This window comes from Bos indicus, chromosome 29 (assembly GCF_029378745.1).
Source record: "Bos indicus isolate NIAB-ARS_2022 breed Sahiwal x Tharparkar chromosome 29, NIAB-ARS_B.indTharparkar_mat_pri_1.0, whole genome shotgun sequence".
NCBI lineage: Eukaryota > Metazoa > Chordata > Mammalia > Artiodactyla > Bovidae > Bos > Bos indicus.
In genome coordinates this window covers 26356769-26379465 of record NC_091788.1, presented here as the reverse complement: position 1 = coordinate 26379465, position 22697 = coordinate 26356769, and the positions used below count along the sequence as shown (strand labels likewise).

Here is a 22697-nt window from a genome sequence, read left to right as displayed (position 1 = left end):
CCTGGCGTGCTGCAATTCATGGGGTCGCAAAGAGTCGGACACGACTGAGCGACTGAACTGAACTGAACCTTGTTCTTGGTATCCACAGAACTATTATCTACCTCTATAATTTTGTCATTTCAAGAGCATTATATAGATGGCATCATAAATAGCCTTCTGAGATTAGCTTTAAAAATTTTATAACTAAAGTACAGCTGACGTCCAATATTATATGTTACAGGTGTGCAATATAGTGATTCACAGTTTTTAAAGGTTATACTCCATTTATAGTTGTTATGGAATATTGGCTGTATTCCCTGCGTTTTACAGTACATCTTTGTATGTTACTTTATACATAATAGTTTGTACCTCTTACCCCCTACCCCTTCCCTGCCCCTCTTACCCTCCCCCTTCCCTCTCCCTACTGATAACCATAGTTTGTTCTCTATATCTGTGAGTCTGCTTCTTTTTATGCTGTATTCATTAGTTGGTTGCATTTTTTAGATTCCACATTTAAGTGACTTCGTACAGTATTTGTCTTTCTCTCTCTGACTTATTTCACTTATCATAATACCATCCAAGTCCATCCATGTTGCTGCAGTTAGCAAAGTTTCTTTGTTTTATATGGCTGAGTAATGCTCCATGATATATCACATCTTTATCCAGTCATCTGTTGATGGGCACTTACGTTGCTTCTCTATCTCAGCAATTATAATTAATGCTGCTAGGAACTTTGGGGTCAATGCATCTTTTTGAATTATTCTTTCTGTTTTTTTTTTCTGATATATACCCGGGAGTGAAATTGCTGAGTCTTAAGGATAGTACTATTTTTAGTTTTTTGAGAAACCTTTATACTGGTTTTCACAGTGGCTGCACCAGTTTCTATTCCCACCAACAGTGTCCAAGGGTTCCCTTTGTTGTACATCTTTGCCAGCATTTGCTATGTATGTTCTTTTTGAAGATAGACATTCTGCTAGGTGTGAAATGATATCTCATTGTGGTTTTGATTTGGATTCCCTGATAATGAGTGATGTTGAGCATCTTTTCTTCTGCCTGTTGACCATCTACCTTTCTTTGGAAAAATGTCTGTTCAGTTCTTCTGCCCAATTTTTAATCCAGGTGTGTGTTTTTTTGATGTTGAGTTGCATGAGCTGTTTATATATGTTGGCTGCTGCTGCTGCTGCTGTTGCTGCTAAGTCGCTTCAGCTGTGTCCGACTCCATGCAACCCGATAGACTGCAGCCCACCAGGCTCCCCTGTCCCTGGGATTCTCCAGGCAAGAACACTGGAAATGAACAGAGACCATTCTGTCGTTTTTGAGATTGCATCCAAGTACTGCATTTCGGACTCTTTTGTTGGCCATGATGGCGACTCTATTTCTTCTAAGGGATTCCTGCCTGCAGTAATAGGTATAATGGTGATCTGAGTTAAATTCACCCATTCCAGTCCATTTCAGTTCGCTGATTCCTAGAATGTCGACGTTCACTCTTGCCATCTCCTGTTTGACCACTTCCAATTTGCCTTGATTCATGGACCTGACATTCCATGTTCCTATGCAATATTGCTCTTTACAGCATTGGACCTTGCTTCTATCACCAGTCACATCCACAGCTGGGTATTGTTTTTGCTTTGTCTCCATCCCTTCATTCTTTCTGGAGTTATTTCTCCACTGATCTCCAGTAGCATATTGGGCACCTACTGACCTGGGGACTTCCTCTTTCAGTATCCTATCATTTTGCCTTTTCATACTGTTCATGGGGTTCTCAAGGCAAGAATACTGAAGTGGTTTGCCATTCCCTTCTCCAGTGGACCACATCACTTCATGGGAAATAGATAGGGAAACAGTGGAAACAGTGTCAGACTTTATTTTTTGGGGCTCCAAAATCACTGCAGATAGTGATTGCAGCCATGAAATTAAAAGACGCTTACTCCTTGGAAGGAAAGTTATGACCAACCTAGATAGCATATTCAAAAGCAGAGACATTACTTTGCCAACAAAGGTTCGTCTAGTCAAGACTATGGTTTTTCCTGTGGTCATGTATGGATGTGAGAGTTGGACTGTGAAGAAAGCTGAGTGCCAAAGAATTGATGCTTTTGAACTGTGGTGTTGGAGAAGACTCTTGAGAGTCCCTTGGACTGCAAGGAGATCCAACCAGTCCATCCTAAAGGAGATCAGTCCTGGGTGTTCATTGGAAGGAATGATGCTAAAGCTGAAACTCCAGTACTTTGGCCACCTCATGCGAAGAGTTGACTCGTTGGAAAAGACTCTGATGCTGGGAGGGATTGGGGGCAGGAGGAGAAGGGGATGACAGAGGATGAGATGGCTGGATGGCATCACCGACTCAATGGACATGAGTCTGAGTGAACTCCGGGAGTTGGTGATGGACAGGGAGGCCTGGCATGCTGTAATTCATAGGGTTGCAAAGAGTCGGACATGACTGAGGGACTGAACTGAACTGAACTGAGAGTCTTGGACACTGTTTTCTTTTCCTGATCACTTGCATTCACCTATTTCTGTTTCTAGCTCAAGACTTAATTGACCATTCTTCCGAGGTGCGTCTGAAATTTACCTTTTGGTAAATTCAACGTCCTCCCTCCACTCTCTTACCCTCCCCCACGTGCTTACATACTCACACACAGACCCTCATAAACACTCAAATACATACACACCATGTAACTTGTGGTTGTCTACTTTGTTTTATTGTGGACTAGAAATGATAACTTTTTTCCTTTTATGTGTAACCTAGCTGAAAGGTTGTTGGGGAATCAAGAGAGATTCATGCTGACCATCAGGGATTCTAAAGATAGGCTGTTTGGCAATAAATCTGGGGTCTGAATGTAGAGCAGATCTTTTAAAAACTATTTATTTATGTTTGGCTGCACTGGGTCTTCATTGCTGTGCATGGGCTTTCTCTCATTGTGATGAGCAGGGGCTACTCTCTAGTTGCGGTGCGTGGGCTTCTCATTGTGGTGGCTTATTTCATTTCAGAGCACAGGCTCTAGGTGTCCAGGCTCAGTGGTTGTGGTGTGTGGGCTTAGTTGCTCTGTAGTTTGTGGGATCTTAGTTCCCAGACCAGGGATTGAACCCATGTCCCCTGTATTGGCAGATGGATTCTTAAGCACTGGACCACCAGGGAAGTCCCTGGGTTCTGACTTTAAAGCTTTATGGCCTCAGTTAATGCTTTGTGCCTTAGTTCTTTGTCTAGAAAGAGAAGATAGTGTTAGAAACTGCCTCTTAGGATAGTTGAGATAAGAACAAGGTACATAGTGCCTGGCACACACTGGAGGCACAGCCATTGTTATCTGTTATTATCAGCTGTGCCTTTGCCCTCTGGCCCCTGGGTCTCCCTGTATTCTTGATTTTCACTCATACCAACCTGGCAGCAGAGCTCAAGGCCTCCTCTAGTCCCTATCGCTTATTTATCTGGGTGATGACGAGGATGAGATGAGATGACACATACAATTCAGCTAAGCGGTGACTGTTACCATTATTTCCCCTCACACAGATGTGTGTTCCACGATCCTTGGAGAACCTGCTTCACTAAAGCAGGGGTTGGCAAATGACAGCCTGGAGGCCAGATCCAGCCCCAAAACTGTATCTGTAAATAAAGTTTCATCGGAACACAGCCCCATCCCCTTTGCTTAGGTGTGGTCTATGGCTGCTTTCATGCTGTAGAGGCAGAGTTGAGTCTTTTCAACAAAGATCCTGTGTCCCACAAAGCCTAAGCCATTTTCTATCTGACCATCTACAGAAAATGTTGATTCCTGCACTAGAATAAAGGATGAAGACAGATTAAATTTAGTTTGAGGTAGAGGTGAGGGCAGAAGATTAGCTGTTACAGGTCACACCTGGCTGAGCTGAGTTGAGGATGCGGTGACTGGAGGCTGTGATCATCTGGGAGGTTAAGGTTGGGGAAGCTGGGGAGACCAGACAAAGGAAGCTTTCAATGGCATTCTGAGTGTGCTTTATTTATAGTCCAGCTTGACCTTGCAGATAAAACCTAGAATCAGGGGGAACCACCCAGAAAGAAAATTATGTTCAACAACAGGAGAAGTAAGTGAAGTGTATGTTCAAGAAGGGGGCTGCTTTGAGTGGAGAACAATAAGAGGCTTCTGGTGAGGGAGGAGGTAGTTGCCCCCCATCCCCGGGTAAAATGATGGGAGATTCGTTCCTTGTGGACCAAAACTCTGAATGAGAATAGTGGGACAATTAAGCGAGGAGGCCGGGCCCTGCCCAGACCATGTATTTCTCATTCTCAAAGTGAGGAGCCCTCCCAACCCCACGTATGCATAAAGGCTCCTAGCAGGTTAAAGATGAACGATGTCAAGGGATGCTCTACCCATGTGCCTCTTCAGTAGGATCCACCTTGGCTAAGAGATGGATGGGCACACATGGGAGGATCCAGATATACCACATGTGGACTGTGAACCAGGCAGATCGAAACGATTGGCTAGGAAACCTGGAAGAAATGCCCCATACAGGGAATTCAAACTGCCATGATGGCGTGACTCGGCGACCCTCTGTCTCTGAGTCTGCCTGTGTGTCTATCCACACTTAGTGTACTCCTTCTTAGTAAATACTTTATTTGTTTCACTGCTTTCTGTCTCTGTGGACATTCTTATCTGCGGTGCTGAACAGCCAGGGCCCTTGTCACTGACCACTGGTGTAGTGGTCGGGATTTGGTGCTCTTACTGCCAGCTGGGAACCCAAGCCCTGCTTCAAGCCGTTGCAGGCCGAGGACACTTGGATGATAGGCAAAGGGACAGAAGGCCTAAGCTGTCAACATAAACTAAGATCTCGCTCACAGCACAGAAAGCACAGAGCCATTTAATCCCTGAGTGGAAGGTATGTGGAGGCTCTATGGTCCGTACCCCTCCTTCTATGGAAGGTGATGCTGATGCCAAAGAGAGAAGGGGTGAACCCAACTTTACACAAACAGTTTATGTACAAGGGGCCAATATTTGATCTTTTTTCCTTTAATTGAAGTATGGTAGAATTAATGTACAATATGCTGCTGCTGCTGCTAAGTCGCTTCAGTCATGTCCGACTCTATGAGACCCCATAGATGGCAGCCCACCAGGTTCCCCCATCCCTGGGATTCTCCAGGCAAGAACACTGGAGTGGGTTGCCATTTTCTTCTCCAGTGCATGAAAGTGAAATGTGAAAGTGAAGTCGCTCAGTCGCATCCGACTCCCAGCGACCCCATGGACTGCAGCCCACCAGGCTCCTCTGTGCATGGGATTCTCCAGGCAAGAGTACTGGAGTGGGGTACCATTGCAATGTACAATATAGTGACTCACAATTTTTACAGGTTTGCTCCACTTATAGTTATTATAAAATATTGGCTATATTTCCCAGGTTTTACAATATATCCTTGTAGCTTATTTTATATGTAAAAGAGTTTGTTCCTCTTAATCCCGTACCCTTATAGCCAATATTTGATCTTAGTGCGTTTTAACTGAACTAACCTTGAACCCTGCTCCTACTTTACCTTTGAGATGCTATTCTGGGGCTGGGCTGAGATCTTCTCCCTAGAATTTAAAGAGAGAGGCTTTCAGTTGTTCCAGCATAAACAGACAGCTGCAGTTCTCCATTGAGAATGTTTTTGTTTTGTTTTCTGATTTGTACTTTGGTCTGGCCCTAGTAGTCTAGATTGAGAGCTGTTGTTAGAAGTAACCAGTCAGTCAGTGAAAGTCGCTCAGTCGTGTCTGACTCTTTGTGACCCCATAGACTATACAGTCCATGGAATTCTCCGGGCCAGAATACTAGAGTGAGTAGCTGTTCCCTTTTCCAGTGGATCTTCCCAATCCAGGGATCAAACCCAGGTATCTCGCATTGCAGGAGGATTCTTTAGCAGCTGAGCCAACAGGGAAGCCCAAGAATACTGGGGAACTTCCCAACCCATGGGAACTTCTCCAGGGGAACTTTCCAACCCAGGAATAGAACTGGGGTCTCCTGCCTTGCAGGTGGATTCTTTACCAGCTGAGCTATCACGGAAGCCCCAAGTAACCAGTGAGAGGTGTTAAAAAGAATCTGACTGGCCTTTGCCTCTGGTTCCTGGGAGGCAGCATTTAAATGCTTGGAATTTCCAGTGTGATGAGAGTGAATTTACTATTCATGGTGGGTCTTTCAGACTAAACTTGATAGTTTATGGTAATGAGGTGATTCATGGTGAGCCCTGGATAATTTATGCTAATTTGATGACTCAGGATGGGGCTGGCCAAGCTGGAAAGACCAACCATGTTATTAGAGGGTTGAGGTTTCGAGTCCTGGGGAGTGGGAGGGGTCTGGGGATTGAGTTCAGCCACATGGTCAATGAGTCAATTGTTGTTGCTTAGTCCCTAAGTCATATCTGACTCTTTGCAATCACATGGACTGCAGCACACCAGACTTCCCTGTCCTTCACGATTTCCTGGAGTTTGCTCAAACTCATGTCCATTGAGTCAGTGATGCCATCCAACCATCTCATCCTCTGTCAATCCCTTCTCCTCTTGCTCTCAAATCTTTCCCAGCATCAGGGGCTTTTCCAGTAAGTTGGCTCTTTGCATCAGGTAGCCAAAGTATTGGAGCTTCATCTTCTGCATCCGTCCTTCCAGTGAATATTCAGAGTTGATTTCCTTTAGGATTGACTGGTTTGATTTCCTTGTTTTCCAAGGGACTCTCAAGAGTCTTCTCCAGCACCACAGTTCAAAAGCATCAGTTCTTCAGCACTCAGTTTTCTTTATGGTCCAACTCTCACATCCATACATGACTACTAGGTTGGCTATTTGGACCTTTGTTGGCAAAGTGATATCTCTGCTCTTCAGCATGCCGTCTAGGTTTGTCATAGCTTTTCTTCCAAGGAGCAAGCGTCTTTTAACTTCATGCCTGCCGTCACTGTCCACAGTGGTTTTGGAACCCAAGAAAATAAAATTAATCCTGCCTACATAATGTAGCTCCCGTTAACAACTCTGCATACTGGAGCTCATGTGAGTTTCCCTAGTTGGCAACACTCTGCATATTGCCACCCATTGAGTGCCAGGATGGTGACGCATTCTTGAGGGGAATGGAAGCTTCATGTTTGAAACTGTCCCAAATGTCCTGCTATGTGCTTCTCCTTTTGGCCGATTCTGATTGGTTTCCTTTTGCTATAAAAAATGCAGTCATAAACATAGTATTTTCCTGAGTTTTGTGAATTATTCCAGAGAATTATCGAAGCTGAAGGGATAGTCCAAACTACTGAATTTCTAGCCAGCTGCCCAGAAGTGAGGCTGGCCAGGGGTCCCCCGAACTTGTGGCTGGTGTCAGAAGTGAGGGCAGTTTTGTGAGGGTTGTGCCCTTCACCTGTGGGGGTAGCCTAACTCCAGATAGTTGGTGTCAGAAGTCATTGCGGAAGTTCACATGTGCGTCTTTTGTCAAGATGTGCTTGAGAATGTTCAGTTAGGAGAGTGTCCTTGGGGCTGAGTACATCTGATCTAAGTACAATTGCAGTTCCCTTGGGATGATGACCTGTATTGTATCATGAATGTGTGACTGACGAGACTTCGGTCCTGTGGGATTGGCCCCAGGGGATTTGCATGATCGGCACTTCAGCCTCATTTCTGGCATCATTTTGTTCCCAACTCTGAATGTCTTTTTTCCCCACGTATTTCATTCATACTGCCATGGATGAACCATCATCTTGGGTCTTAAAAACCTCTGTTTCCAGATCTGGTTTATAGCTGATCTCTTTTTTCCTCTAGTGTGTCTTCTTAGAAGGAGGGTTCGTCTAACTTGATTTACACACTCACACTCACACACACACACACACAATTCCCCTCTCCACCTACAACCCTACCCACATTTATATTTGTAAGTGTGGTATAGACATCATTGAAGATTTGAGGTCATGGAAAGAGGCCCTATGTTATTAATATATCACATAAACAAATCATCTATGTGTAAATATTCACGTACCCTTTTAGCCCTCCACACTAGAGGTTTCTCACTGGTGTTTTATGCTTCCAGGTACCCAGCCAGGCATCTGCCATCTTTGTAGCTCTCCTCACCTTTCTTTTCTTTTTCTTTCCTTCTTCCTCATAAGCGAAAATAAATTCTTCCCATTTTCTCAGTTGCCTGATGTGTAGGAGTCACTCAACTCACCTCTGGATTTCTCTCAGAGGGAACAGATCCTCGGTGCGAGGAGCCAAAGTCAGGGGCCTCCCATCCAGCCATTTTGCTCTCAGTTGTATTTCTGTATTCTAGCAGTGAACAATCAGAAAGATGAAGTTAAAAAATGGCATATGTAATAGCATCAGGAATCATAAACTACTAATTTGACAAAAGATATGCAGGACTTTTATGGTAGAAAGTATAAAAAGTTGGTGAGAAAAATGAAGAAAGATATATCCATATACCTTGTTTATGAATTTACATAATATATACCATGTTTATGAATTCAACGACTCTTTATTCTAAGATATCATTTACATCCAAATTAATTAATAGATTAAACACAATCAAAATCCCATCAGGATTTTTATAGCAATTGAGAAGTTTATTCTAAAATTCGGAGAAGGCAATGGCACCCCACTCCAGTACTCTTGCTTGGAAAATCCCATGGATGGAGGAGCCTGTTAGGCTGCAATCCATGGGGTCACTAAGAGTCGGACACGACTGAGCGACTTCACTTTCACTTTTCACTTTCATGCATTGGAGAAAGAAATGGCAACCCACTCCAGTGTTCTTGCCTGGAGAATCCCAGGGACGGGGGAGCCTGGTGGGCTGCCGTCTATGGGGTCGCACAGAGTCAGAAATGACTGAAGTGACTTAGCATTCTAAAATTTATATGCAAATGCAAGGGCTAAAATAAGCATCCCCCAACTTAGAGGGTATACACCACCTGATGTTAAGACTTACTGCAAAGCTACAGTCATCAGAACAGTGGACGTTGGTTTAAAAATAGACCAGAGATCAGCAAATTTGTTTTGGAAAGGACTAGATAGTAAATATTTCAGTCTTGAAGCCATATATAGTCTCTGTTACAATTATTCAACACTGCTGTTTTAGCACAAAAGCAGCCACAGGAAATATATAAACGAATAGGCATAGTTATGTTCCAATGAAACTTTATTTACAAGAAACAGAACTCAGTTGGGTTTGGCACGTATGCTGTAGTTTGCTGACTGTTGGAATAGACTAATAGATCAGAACATCCAGAGATAGACCCATACTTATAGTTTTTGACAGAGGGGCTAAATAATTTAATGGGGAGGGAGGAAGGTCTTTTCAACAAACAAGTTAGAACACCCAGATAACTGATAGGGAAAAATGAACCTTGACCCCTTCCTCAAACTCTGCACAGAAATTAATATATGAAAGAGCAAAAATTATAATACTGTTAGAAGAAAACAGAGTATGTGAAGAATACTTTTGTTTCCTCAGAGTAGGCAAAGATGTCTTAGAAAGCATAAAGCACTAAACGTAAAAGGTAAAAATTGATAACTTAGATTTCATGAAAAACAAAATTCACTGCCCCACAAAAGATATTTAAACAATAAATAGGCAAATCCCAGACTGAGGAAAAATATTTGTGAGACATGAATTCAACAAAGAAGTTTATTAAGAATATGTGAAGAACTTGAGCAAATCAATATAAAGAGCTAAACGACCTAATAAAAATGAATAGAAAAGATACTTAGAAAGAAAAGAGAAATAAATGATTGACAGTCCATGAGAAGATGTATCTTCTTTTGGAGAAAAAGTTAGTATATTTCAGGTATTACGGGATAAGTCTGTCATGTTAAGGGGAAGCTTCGTTTTGCTTTATTGTCTTTATTTGAAATTAACTATAGCTTAGGGAGGTGGTTATGGGTGCCACAGTGACAACAAGTGGACCGTGATGGGTTTGAAATTGAAGTGTCAGCTTGGCTAGGCTGAACTACATTTCCCACAACTCCTTTCCCTTTATGCTTCTACTTAAAATGGGCATCAAGAGCCAGTTTGCACAAGATGCGGCGGTTGGAAAGGAAGCAGCAGTCCTGCTGTGTCTATGTGTGGAAGGTCGGTGCTGGGGGACCAGGACGTTCATGAGCGTTGTGGTTTCTCTCTCGGTTCATCTCATTGGCACAAGGCAGCTGCTGGGCCTACAGCTGCTCCACATTCCCCTGACACTCCTGCAGCTTCTCTGACTCCTGGACCAGGTGTGTGGTTAGCTCCATAGGAAAGGAGCCAACCTCTGCAGACTTCAGCAGAACTGCAGGTGCTGAGAGAGACTGACACAAGTTCTGGCTGGTTCTCATGGGCTTTATGTCATGCTCCTGAGTTCTGGCTTGTCCTGTGGGCTTCAAGCTCTAGCATCAGACAAACAGGCAACAGCCTTATAGAGACAGTCTAACCAGAACCTAAACTGTGTAGGGTCAAATATATATACATGTGCTCAGTCACTCCATTGTGTCTGACTCTTTACGACCCCATGGACTGTAGTCCACCAGGTTCCTCTGTCCATCGGATTTCCCAGTCAAGAATACTGGAGTGGGTTGCCATTTCTTCCTCCAGGGGATATTCCCCACCCAGGATCAAACCCATGTCTCCTGGGTCCTCCTGCAATGGCAGGTGGATTCTTTACCCCAATATATATACATATATATATTTACACAATGATACAGAGAATCTTCTGTAAGTACTATTTCTCTGACTGAACCCTGGTTAATACAGAATCACTACATGAAATTACTGACACCTCCCTGGTTTCATGAGGAAGGCTTCCTCCGCTTTTCTTCACCTCAGCTGTGTTGTCCAAAGCTCTCAGAAAAGCCAACTTGAGGGCCAGCCACCCCTGCCTCTGATGCTTGAAGGAGTCAACAAAAAAGTCAATAGCGGAGTTGGCACTGCTCTATAGGACCATCCCCATCCTAAAACAAGGCATACTGAAATCCTCCTGAAGCCAGTACAGCAGAAACTTTTGGATGGCTGAGGGGAGGCTGCTGAGGAGGAAGGCCAGCACCATGAGCAGGATGCAGAGGCTGGTCAGCCACCCCTGCTGGGACTCACAGAGGACCCTGGCCAGTAGGGCCAGGCTGGAGCTAGCAAGAACCACCAATAAGAACATCCGTCACCCAGCAATGATGAAATCAAACATCCAACACCAAACACGGTCAAAATCCCTAACCAAGAAACCATAGGAATTCCCTGCCAGGATCCTCAGCAGCAGGGACAGGGCCCAGAGCAGGGCACCTGTGACAGCTGACATGTGTTTAGGGCAGTGGCAGCAGTGCCAAATGGGGGTACAGGGCACACAAGTAGCACTTGGTGCTAATGGCACTGAGAAGGCTCCTGTGTGTGTGTGTGTGTGTGTGTGTGTGTGTGTGTGTTAGTTGCTCAGTCATGTCCAACTCTTTGCGACCCCATGGACTGTAGCCTGCCAGGCTCCTCTGTCCATGGGATTCTCCAGGCAAGAGTACTGGAGTAGGTTGCCATTTCCTTCTCCAGAAAGCTCCTGAGAGATAGGCAAAGATAGGCACAAAGTTGAGAACAATGGGGTTGTGGCTGTGGCAGGAAGTGATGTGTGTCTCCTGGACCAGGTGTGTGGTCTGTAATCTGGCAGCAGAGGAAGAGAAAGTTGGCTTTCCACCAGGTTTAAGATGTAGATGGTGAAGATATATCATTGCCCATGGGAAGCCCAGGAGCCAGAGCACAACCACGTTTCCTGCCAAGCCTCCCATGGCAGAGAGGATATTCAGCAAGAGCAGGGTCAGGGTCAGTATGTCATATTCAGAAAGGGTCTTGTCACTTCGACTCCTGAGTATGAGTTCAGTCTCCCTGGCTGGGATGGTCAGATCCAAGCTCAGAAACTCCCCGCTGGTGCTCCTGGGCACACAAACAAAATGTGAGCGCCTGCTGTGTGACCATCCATTCTCACAGCCACCCTGCTAGGCAGGAGTTACTGTCCCCACGTTACAGAGAAGGGGAGGAGGCTTGCAGAGATTAAGATACTTACCGAGTTCCACATGGCTCAGAATCTGCCTGTAATGCAGGAGACTCGGGTTCGATCCCCATGTTAGGAAAATGCCTTGGAGAAGGAAATGGCCACCCACCCACTCCAGTATTCTTGCCTGGGAATCCCATGGACAGAGGACTCTGGTGGGCTACAGTCCATGGGGTCACAAAGAGTCAGACATGACTAAGCGACTAAGTGTGCACACACAAATACAAATACATCTTCTGGAAAGAAGAGTACAGAGGGCAATTGAAACATTATATTAATACAAAACTTTAATGAGGACAACATTGTAGTACTGATCCATACATAAAACAACTTACAGTGGAAAAGTCTCAGAATTGGACACAAATACATATGGAAATTTACTGTATGACAAATGGTGTATGTTAAAGTAGGGGGTAAAACATATACTATTCAATGAATGGGATTGAGGCAACTGATAATCATCTAAAATAAAGTTGAAAACATACTTTGCAATAATGTTAGGATAAATCCAAGTATACTAAATACTTAAAAATAAATAAAATATAAAAACAATAGAATGGGAAAGACTAACGATCTCTTCAAGAAAATTAGAGATACGAAGGGAACATTTCAGGCAAAATGGGCACAATAAGGACAGAAATGGTATGGACCTAACAGAAACAGAAGATATTAAGAAGAGGTGGCAAGAATACACAGAAGAAATGTACAAAAAAGATCTTTACGACCCAGATAGTCAAGATGGTGTGATCACTCACCTAGAGTCAGACATCCTGGAATATGAAGTCAAGTGGGCCTTAGGAAGCATCACTATGAACAAAGCTAGTGGAGGTGATGGAATTCCAGTTGAGCTATTTCAAATCCTGAAAGATGATGCTGTGAAAGTGCTGCACTCAATATGCCAGCAAATATGGAAAACTCAGCAGTGGCCATAGAACTGGAAAAGGTCAGTTTTCATTCCAATCCCAAAGAAAGGCAATGCCAAAGAATGCTCAAACTAATGCACAATTGTGCTCATCTCACACGCTAGCAAAGTAATGCTCAAAATTCTGCAAGCCAGGCTTCAATAGTACATGAACCAAGAACTTCCAGATGTTCAAGCTGAATTTAGAAAAGGCAGAGGAACCAAAGATCAAATTGGCAGCAACTGATGGATCATCGAAAAAGCAAGGGAGTTCCAGAAAAACATCTACTTTTGATTTATTATTGACTATGCCAAAGCCTTTGACTGTGTGGATCACAATAAACTGGAAAATTCTTCAAGAGATGGGAATACCAGACCACCTGACCTGCCTCCTGAGAAATCTGTATACAGGTCAAGAAACAACAGTTAGAACTGGACATGGAACAACAGAGTGTTTCCAAATCAGGAAAGGAGTACATCAAGGCTGTATATTGTCACCCTGCTTATTGAACTTATATGCAGAGTACATCATGAGAAACGCTGGGCTGGAAGAAGCACAAGCTGGAATCAAGATTGCTGGGAGAAATATCAATAACCTCAGATATGCAGATGACACCACCCTTATGGCACAAAGCAAAAAGGAACTAAAGAGCCTCTTGATGAAAGTGAAAGAGGAGAGTGAAAAAGCTGGCTTAAAAATCAGCATTCAGAAAACTAAGATCATGGCATCCAGTCCCATCACTTCATGGGAAATAGATGGGGAAACAGTGGAAACAGTGACAGACTTTATTTTTGGGGGCTCCAAAATCACTCCAGGTGGTGACTTTAGCCATGAAATTAAAAGATGCTTGCTCCTTGGAAGAAAAGTTATGACCAACCTAGACAGCATATTAAAAAGCAGAGACATTACTTTGCCAACAAAGGTCTGTCTAGTCAAAGCTATGGTTTTTCCAGTAGTCATGTATGTATGTAAGAGCTGGACTATAAAGAAAGCTGAGCGCCAAAGAATTGATGTTTTTGAACTGAGGTGTAGGGAAAGACTCTTGAGAGTCCCTTGTAAGAGCCTCCCAGTAAGGAGATCCAACCAGTCCATCCTAAGGGAAATTGGCCCTGAATATTCATTGTAAAGACTGATGCTGAAGCTGAAACTCCAATACTTTGGCCACCTGATGCAAAGAACTGACTCCTTTGAAGAGATCCTGATGCTGGGAAAGACTGAAGGCAGGTGGAGAAGGGGACGATGGAGGATGAGATGGTTGGATGGCATCACTGACTCAATGGACATGAGTTTGAGTAAGCTCTGGGAGTTGGTGATGGACAGGGAGGCCTGGCGTGCTGCAGTCCATGGGGTCGTGGAGAGTCAGACACAGCTGAACGACTGAACTGAACTGAGTAGTATCTGGATAAACTCTAGGAAAATTCCTTTTAACTCAAAGTGGAGAAGATTTTCAAAGTATGGCACAAAATTCAGAAGATATTAAAGAAAAGATTAATGAAGACAACATAATGAAAAATTTTGGCATGGCATGAACCACCATAATTAAGAGATAAGTAGTAAGTTGAGAAAATATTACTCATATCAAAGATGAACTAATTTCTCCTAATTGCAAAAGCTTCCATAAAATTATAATTCTAGGTCTAATAAGCCAATAATAAAATGACTGTGGGTCACAAATTCACAATTTCTAGAAAATAAAAATGGCTCTTAAACATATAGAAGAATGAGAAGCCAAACACATAATGAAACATGCAAATTAAAATTACACAGTTATATTTTACTCATTGAAACATGAAAGACTCCACAGTCTGGTAGTGTGCTGTGTGGGAGATAGTGTGGAGACAAGGCACTCTCACCTGTTTCTGGTGGGGGTGAAGGCTGATGGAGTCCCCAGGAAGGGCAACTTGCAACATAGATCAACATGTGTAAAGTGTCAAAGTTTTTCTACCTGTAATTGCTCATCTAGCAACTTATCCTAAAGATATTTGTCTCTTGCACATGTACAAATATAAGTTCATAAATGTAGAACTATTTGCAATAAAAAAGATTGGCAACAGCCAAAATGGCCATCAATCTGTGTAAAGTAGTGGTTATTAGTCCATCCATACAATGGAATACTGTGTAACTGTATAAAGAGAACAACAAAGCTGATATGGAAGGACCTCCAAGATATATCAAGTTAAAAAAAAAGACAGTGTGCAGAACAATATATGTATGAAAAGGAATATATATATTATACATATATGTACATATAATACATGTATTATATATAGTATTCCTTCTCATCAAAATATATCTATATACACTTGTTTTAACATTAAGTATCTCTGAAAAGATTTAAAAAACTAATAACCATAATAACTGTATTCGTCTTTGTGGATAAGGCACAGATGCCTGAAGGCCTGGAATGGAATGACCATTTTTAATGAATGCTTTAAAATTTTTTAAAGCTACAAATGTATTGCTATTTCAAAAATAAAATTCTAGAACAAGGAAAATAAATTTAATGATGTAGCCAAGAGGGTGAGACAGAGATGTGAAGGGGGAGGTGAGGGAAGAAGAGGAAATGGAGGAGGAGAAGGAGGAGAGAGAGGAGGAGAGAGATTGAGAAAAGAGATGCGCGATAAAGGCAAGTAGAGAGAGCAGGCTGTGGATGGAGGGGAATGGAGACCTGATGGTCTTTAAGTTAGGAGATGGAAGACCATGTTTGTGGTTGCGGAGGTGATCCAGTAGAGAAGGATCATCGCAGAGGCAGGTGGAGAGGTAATCACTGTCTACACTGTTTCTGTGTAGGAGAGGGGTGGGAGCTGGCACTCGGGTAGAAAAGACGGCTTCAGATACGAGTGTGCAGAACTATTCCCTGGCATGGCAGGAAAGGCAGAGAAATGAGCTCAGAGGCAGACTGGCTGGTAGATTGGGTGTGAGGAGATGGAGAAGTTTTCAGCAGAGCATCATCTGTGAGTGTTAGAAGAGTGAAGAGGAGGTTTCAGGGGAGAGATGGTGTGAAATGTTTCCCTTGGAGAAGGGTAATTATGGAAACATTACATAATCACTCAGCAGAGCCAAATGGATACCTGAGGTGTGGGGACCTACATTGAAAGTGAAACCTCTGGGTGTGGTTGAATGTTGTTCTTCAAACCCATACTCAGCTCCCTGGCAACAGGCATGGCGTTAGTGGGAGTCAGATTCAACCAGGGCAAAAGACTTGTCACATCATATGGAAGGCAGGTAAACACATGAAAAGATGTTCAGCATTCCTCACCATTAGGAAATGCAAATTAAAACCATAATGCCACCACACACTACACACTTCTCAGAATGGCTAAAATAAAAAAAAATACTGATGGTTTCAAATATTGATAAAGATTTGGGAAACTGAATCTTTCATATCCTATGTTGCTGATGGGAACGTAAAATGGTACAGCCTTGCTGGAAAACTCTTTTGCGTTTTCTTAAAAGTTGCACATACACTTAACCATATAACCCAGCAATCTATTCCTGGCATTTATCCTAGAAAATGGAAAACTTATGTTCACATAGAAACCTATAGAGAAATGTTCATGACAGGTTTATTTATAATAGGAAACCAAAAACAAACTAGATATCCTTCCACTTGTGAATATTGAAACCAAATGTGGTACATGCATACCATGGAATACTATTCAAAAATGAAAAAAACAACATCACAGTATTGAAACATACAACCACTTGGGTTGAGGACATATGCTCAGTGAAAAAACCCCAAATCAAATGGTTTGATGTTGTACAATTCCATTTATATAACATTTCTGAAATGACAGAACTATCGAGATGGGGATCAGATCAGTGGTTGCTGGTTGCTAGGGGTTTGAGAAGGGGGATGGAGTGGGTTTGACTATAAATACAGAGCTGAAGGGAGTTTTTTGGTGGTGAAGACTTTCATATCATGAAAGTGTTGGTGGTTATACAATAGAAGATGTGATAAAATGCCCTAGAATTATATATAATGGCATGAAAAATGAGTGCATGCAAAAATGGTGAAATTTAAGTGAGATCTGTAATGTTGATCGTTGTATCCTACTATGATCAATTTCTTAGTTTTGATAATGTACTTTATGAGGATGTCACTGTTGGCTGAGGCTTGATGACAGATGAAAAGGACTCTTTGTACTATTTTTTGCAACTCATTAGTCGATAATTAATTCAGAAAAGTGAAAAAGCTAAAAGGTTAGTTTGTTGGATTGACTCCCTAGGTGGATACTGAAGACACGGTGAGGACAGGGTTATGCTCTGGAGAAGTCTATAAGCCAAGTGTACAGCTAGAAGATAATGTAATAAGCATTCACATACCCACTGTTAAAATTAAGCATATATTTAAAATTTTGTCATATTTTTTCCAATCTCTCCTTAAAAATGAACAAAATGTTACAGATATAACTAGTGGTTCAAACCTGTATGTCTTCTTTCATTGATCTCTTCAGAACTTCCGAAGAAGACATATGTTATTCTTTCATTTGTGTAACGGGATATTAAAACAGAAGTTTTGCTCTAAATATCAAGATGCTATGATGTTGTTTAGTCACCCAGTCATGTCTCACTCTTTGAGACCCCATGGACTGCAGCACGCCAGGCCTCCCTGTTCCTCACCATCTCCTGGAGTTTGCCCAAGTTCATGTCCATTGCATTGGTGATGCCATCCAATCATCTCATCCTCTGATGCCCTTTTCTCCTTCTGCCCTCAATCTTTTCTGTCATCAGGGTCTTTTCCAATGAGTTGGCTGTTCACATCAGGTGGCCAAAATACTGAAGCTTCAGATTCAGCATCAATCTTTCCAATGAGTATTCAGGGTTGATTTCCCATAAGATTGACTGGTTTGATCTCCTTGCAGTCTAAGGGACTCTCAGGAGTCTTCTTCAACACCACAGTTAGAAGGAATCAATTCTTTGATGCTCTGCCTTCTTTATGGTCCAGCTCTCACAACCATATATGACCACTGGGAAGACCATAGTGTTGAGTATACAGACCTTTGGTGACAGAGTAATGTCTCTGCTTTTCAACACCCTAAGTTTGTCATAGCTTTCCTGCCAAAAAGCAATCATCTTCTGATTTCATAGTTGCAATCACCATCCACAGTGATTTTAGAGCCCGAGAAGAGGAAGTCCCTTCATAGATCACTGCCTTGTCATGGTGAAGGGGCTGCTTAACTTAACGAAGCTATAAGCCATGCCATGTAGGGCCACACGAGACAAGTCATAGTGGAGAGTTCTGGCAAAACATGATCCACTGGAGGAGGGAATGGCAAGCCACCCCAGTATACTTGCTGTGAGAACCTTATGAACTGTATAAAAAGACAAGATACTATAGATACTACATTTTGGAAAATGTGGCTTCCCTGTGGCTCAGATGGTAAAGCATCTGCCTGCAATACGGGAGACCCAGGTTCGATCCCTGGGTCGGGAAGATCCCCTGGAGAAGGAAATACCACTCCAGTATTCTTGCCTGGAAAATTCCATGGATGGAGGAGCCTGGTATGATACAGTCCATGGGGTTGCAAAGAGTTGGACATGACTAAGCAACTTCACTTGGCTGCACAGGATGATTTGCAGAATTTAGGTAGAAAATTTCTGATAATTGCTTACTGAGTCTTACATCGTCATCCATGTCAAAGTTGTTAAAATTTTTAGAGTTGAATTTTTATGTAAGGAATAAAACATCAAATTCAATTTAAAGATGAACCATCTCCCCTGCTCCCAGTTCTACTCTTGCAGGTGAGAAGACTGCAGCAGGGAAACGGGTGCTCTCTGTTGCTTCTCTCTTTCCCTCTCCCACTTTCTCCTTGTTCTGCCTTCCTACTGTTTGTAGTTGTGATTTCTGACCCTGGAGGGTTGGGCATATTCCAGGGAGGAAGATCAGGAGAGGAGGACTTGCTTTTTATGGTTTATCCTGTTGGGGTAACTTTGTTGGCTCTCTCTGGACTTAACAATATTGTAGAGTTGATTCCAACTGATTGTGCAAAACTTACACCAACCTTTATCCCTTCAGGATCATGAGAAGCATTGCTCATTGCTCATGGCATTCCAGTCTTAAGAGGTGAAAGGTTGTTGTTGAATCATGCGAAGACACCGGGATTCTTGGCCCCCAGAGGAGAAGAATTCAATCCGGGGCCAGAGACAAGGCTTGATCGCTCAGAGCTTTTGTGTAATAAAGTTTTATTAAAGTATAAAGGAGATAGAGAAAGCTTCTGACATAGGCATCAGAAGGGGGCAGAAAGAGTACCCCCTTGCTAGTGTTAGCAATGAAGCTATATCCTCTCCAATGAATCCAAAGAATGTCCGGAGGTTGTAAAGACCTCACTAGACCTACTTCCATAATTTACATTTTAAGATAACAAAATTAACCAGAAAGTTTAATCCAGAGACTGTCCTCAGGCAGGATACATTATTGTTATTATAATCCTAAGGAATGTAGAGAAAGAAAAAAAAGTTTGTCCTTTCTTCCTCCTTGAGAATTCCAGACCCCTCTCTCCTTGGGGACCCCTAGACTCCTTACCAACCTGCCTAGGAACTGACTCTCTCATTCCCCCCTTTTCTTTTAGGAGAATTATGTTCCCTAGGGAAAAGGGGCGTCGTTCTCGTTCCATAACTCCTTCTGAGCTGACAAGGGGCGTTGTCCCTAAATTGGTGAGGCAACATATTCTCCTAATCCTCATATTGAGGATATCTGATCCAGGGGCCCCAAATAGTAGTTGGAGGAAGATGCAGCAGTAGCAGGAGTTTGAGCAACCATTTGTAACTTAAAAGCTTTCATGTGGCTAGAAACAAATCCAGTTATACAGTTACAGATGCAGGGAGCAAACAGCAAAAACAAAACAATCAGAATCAAAATTAAAAGTCACATTATGTCCATAGTTAAAGTGCAAAGTTTTGCACCAGTCCATTTTAGGATTGGTAAATGTCATCAGATGAAGAAGAGGCATCGCATGTGATTGTTGTCGAAGGTATTCACAGACTTGGAGAAAGTCTTTTCCTTGAAGTGGGGATGTCCACCACGGGAAGCCTTCCACTGATGAAGAGGGGAGCGCTCCGCAGAACCAGCAGTTAGACCGATTGTGGAATGCAGCATAGGAGTGAGCCCAGGACAGGAAGACATTGTCTTGAGGATCCAACGGCAGACTCAGGATATTTGGAGTCAGCAGAAGTAAGCTCACATAGGTTATCAGGTCCATCTAAAAGGTACAAAGTCAGAGCATAGAAAGTAAAGACATAAAATGAAGTCACTTATTTTTGGTCAGGGTGCCACCTCTTAACTCGAGTGTGATGTACCCACGAATCAATTCCTGGCACTTTGACGGCTGTGGGAGAAGAAAGAATAACCTGGTAAGGACCTTCCCAGAGAGGTTTGAGGGATGGGCCCCCAGATCCCAATGTTTTTATGAGGACCTCGGTTCCTGGCTCAAATAGAGGCTTGCTTGTCTCGGAGGCTGGGTCAGGAGTCGTCTCCCGGAGTTCTGTTAATGCCTGTTGAAAAGCTGAGAGCTGAGTTACATAATTAGTTAATTCCAAGGCTTCAGGGTCTATAACAATGTCTGTGCATAAGAAAGGCCTTCCATAAATACATTCAAAGGGGAACAGTCCGTCCTTTTTTGGGGCAGTTCGAGCCCTTATTAAAGCTATGGGTAGGACTTTGATCCATTTGTCCTGCGTCTCTTGAGTTAATTTGCGCAGATGTCTTTTGATAATGTCATTAGCTTTTTCAACTTTTCCAGAGGATTGGGGTCTCCAGGAACAGTGTAAGTGATATTCTATTCCTAGAGCTTTAGATACCCCCTGAGTTACAGCAGCTTTAAAGGCGGAGCCATTGTCACTCTGAAGGCTCCGTGGCAGCCCAAACCTGGGGATAATTTCATGGGTTAAACTCTTTATAACCTCCTTAGCTTGTTCACTACAACAGGGAAAAGCCTCAATCCATCCAGTAAAGGTATCTACCCAAACTTGTAGGCAAGAATATCCATTAGCTTTTGGCATATGAGTAAAATCAATTTCCCAATCCTCTCCAGGATACTTCCCACTTCGTTGTAATCCAGATTTTGCTAGCTTTTCAGTCTTCGGGTTTTTTTTTTTTGTTTTTTTTTTTGACAAATCTCACACCTTTTGATAATATTCTTTAAAGTTTTCATTACATTTTTACCTTCAAACAAACGAGAAGCCATTTGGTAAGTACTCTCTGCACCCAAATGAAAACTCTGATGTAAACCCTTAAGAATTTTCCACTGAGCATTTTCAGGAATTATTAATCGTCCATCCTCGGACTGTAACCATCCTTTATCAGTAATCTTTGCTCCTCGTTTCTCATATCTTTCTAATTCTTCCTCAGTATATTGTGGTTTTTCCTGTTCCACAGGACCTGTCCAGATCAAAGGCATCGGTAGTGAAGGGGTTTCGTAAAGTGCCGCTTTTCTGGCTTGACAGTCAGCCAGCTGATTACCTTAGGCTATTTTACTCCCATCCCTGGTGTGCCCTTTGCAGTGCACAATAGCTACTTCTTTAGGACAATATATAGCAGTTAAAAGTCTCTCGATCTCTCTGAAATGCTTAATAGGTTCTCCTGTTGCTGTTTTAAACTGTCTCTCCATATTGCAGCATGAGCATGTAAAATCAAATAAGCATACTTAGAATTAGTGTAGATATTTACCCGCTGCCCTTTGCTTAACTCTAGAGCTCAGGTCAGAGCCACAAGCTCAGCTAACTGAGCACTGGTTCCCTGGGGGAGAGATTTTGCTTCTAAAACCTGTTTAGCAGTCACCACGGTGTAACCTGCTTTACGCTTTCCATCCCGAACAAAAGAACTGCCATCAGTAAATATTTCCATGTCAGGATTGTCTAGTGGGGTATCAGTTAGATCTTCCTGAGTGGCATAGATAAAAGTTTGGAATTGGGAATAATCGTGATCAGGTGTTTCATTTTCCTCCTCAGGAAGGAAAGTGGCAGGATTTAGATTTCCACAAACTTTAAGCTTAGTTACTGGTCCTTCTAACAACGACTGATATTTAAGAAGCCTACTGTCTGTCATCCAAATATTAACCTTAGAATTTAAGATTCCACTCACATCACGAGAAGTCAGTAAAGTAAGGTTTCGTCCATTAATTATTTTTAAAGCTTCAGGTGCTAATAAAGCCGCTGCCCCAATTACTCTTAGGCAGTGGGGCCACCCACGTGAAACTACATCTAATTCTCTGCTTAGATAAGCAATAAGTTGCTGATGAGGCCCTTGGGGTTGTGTCAAAATTCCCAGTGCCACACCTTTTCTTTCAGTGACAAATTAAATTCTGACCGTGTGGGCAAGCTCAGAGCTGGAGCTTGCAGGAGAGCAGTCTGAAGAACCTTAAAAACCTTTTGAGTTTCTGGAGACCAAACCAGTTTGTTGGTTTGGGCCTGCTGAGTTTCAGCTATAAGTTTATGTAAAGGCCGGGCAAGTTCCCCGTAACCCGGAATCCAAATGCGACAGTAACCTGTGATTCCCCAAAATCCTCTCAGTTGTCTTAAAGTCATCAGATCAGATCCGATCAGTCGCTCAGTCGTGTCCGACTCTCTCCGACCCCATGAGTCGCAGCACGCCAGGCCTCCCTGTCCATCACCAACTCCCGGAGTTCACTCAGACTCATGTCCATCGAGTCAGTGATGCCATCCAGCCATCTCATCCTCTGTCGTCCCCTTCTCCTCTTGCCCCCAATCCCTCCCAGCATCAGAGTCTTTTCCAATGAGTCAACTCTTCACATGAGGTGGCCAAATTACTGGAGTTTCAGCTTTAGCATCATTCCTTCCAAAGAAATCCCAGGGCTGATCTCCTTCAGAATGGATTGGTTGGATCTCCTTGCAGTCCAAGGGACTCTCAAGAG

The 22697-nt window shown here is 42.9% G+C and overlaps 1 pseudogene; it reads right to left on the bottom strand.

Annotated features, from left to right (window-relative positions):
* Positions 1–10082: 10082 nt before the first annotated feature.
* LOC139180572 (mas-related G-protein coupled receptor member X2-like) lies at positions 10083–11994 on the bottom strand (annotated as a pseudogene).
* Between the last annotated feature and the right edge of the window lie 10703 nt (positions 11995–22697).